The sequence below is a fragment of the Carlito syrichta genome, unplaced genomic scaffold, assembly GCF_000164805.1.
Source record: "Carlito syrichta isolate Samal-C Ts95f unplaced genomic scaffold, Tarsius_syrichta-2.0.1 Scaffold304294, whole genome shotgun sequence".
In the NCBI taxonomy this organism is placed as follows: Eukaryota; Metazoa; Chordata; class Mammalia; order Primates; family Tarsiidae; genus Carlito; species Carlito syrichta.
The window spans coordinates 71111-72763 of record NW_007248390.1 but is presented as its reverse complement, the minus strand read 5'-3'; positions in this window follow the sequence as shown (position 1 = coordinate 72763).

Genomic DNA, 1653 nt, shown 5'->3' with positions numbered 1-1653 from the left:
AGTAAACCACTGTGTTATGGATGCTTTCTGAGTCTCAGCGTGTCGTGACCAACTAGCAGTGAGCCCCTACCATGGCAGGCTCTAACACTGAGTTACATCAGAATGTATTATCTCTGTTGTCACTTTCTCTTCACTCGTATGCTCAATATAACACATATCCACCAACAAAATGAGGACACAGTATTTTTCTAGGTATTATGCTAGCCTCTGCATGTACATTTCAATAAGTAGATTTGGTCACTACCTGCCAGCCATGCTAGTCCTGCCTGGTGGGCTTGGTGAAGGCAGAAGCACCTGGTACTTGTGGTGACTCTAGTTGGCACAAGTGATCAGTGTATTTGAACATGGCAGTAGAGGGTAAGAGATATTTTGTTAAGAGGACAGATTGAGCCACTGAAATATGGTAAATGGCTGCTTGAGGTAATTTGAACCCATAGAACATATATGACATATTAAAGCACAATAGATGAAGGACAAGTAATTCTACTTTGCCTCTATCATTGGTAATGCTATCTGACTCTGTTCCTTCTGTTTAAATGGATGTTTCAAACCTCTTTAGTAGTTCCTTGCACATATTCTCATGTAAGCTTTAGCTGATGAAGCTTTAGAATTTTGAAAAGCAATTTATACATTTTTCCCTACATATTTATATCCACACTTGCATCTACAACTTTGTATACATCATTTTCAGTTATCTGGAAGTCAGAGAGTTCCATGTACAATCTGAACATCCATGTACATCATAATAACTAGATAAAAAGTGTAAACAAAAAATCAGACATTCCTCCAGTGTTGCTCTACCTTGCAGAAATTTATTTGCATGTCTTGTATTAATCACATATTTTCATTTATATAGATGTAACCACCTTCCAAGGAATCACTTAGGCTATTGGGTTTGCATTTTCTTGACTGAATAATTACATATTCATGTGTCTACAAGGGTTAAGTGACTTAAAAGTAATGTATAACATATATGGTGATACATATAAGTATATACAATATGAGTGTATATATGTGTATCTATACTTGCATATGTGTATATACATATATAAACACATTATATTTTGAGTGTTGCAAATATCAAACATCAGACTGAGGACATGGATTCTTCCAAATATTGTGCTGGAATACTTACACACACACACACACACACACACACACACACACACTCATACTCACACACACACGTATACATATTTTAATGAGGTTCACAATTTGAAAGTTCATCTGCAGCAGGTAAATCCACTATATTACATTATACTGTATAATCTGCACTAAAGAGCCAGTTTCATTTGTTTCTTTTTTTAAGCAAAATTTTGTGCAATGAAACAGGCTATTCTTTTCTTTGACACTTGAACTCTATAGAGAGTAGTATAAGAAAATAAAGAATTAAAACCAGTAAATTTTGCATTGCTTTTATGTAAATGATACATATAACACAATTCAGATCATTATTTCTCAAAAACATGACAAGTTTCACAGAAACAAATGAATATTAAAGATAATTTTTCTATTTACACACATTTTGCATAATGTCAAAATATTTAATAAGTAGATACAATTTTCCTTGTAGAATTTTCATGAAAAGGTTATGATCTTCAGAAAAGAATTTTATTTTATCATAATTATTTTTATTATTAAAAATTAATTCTA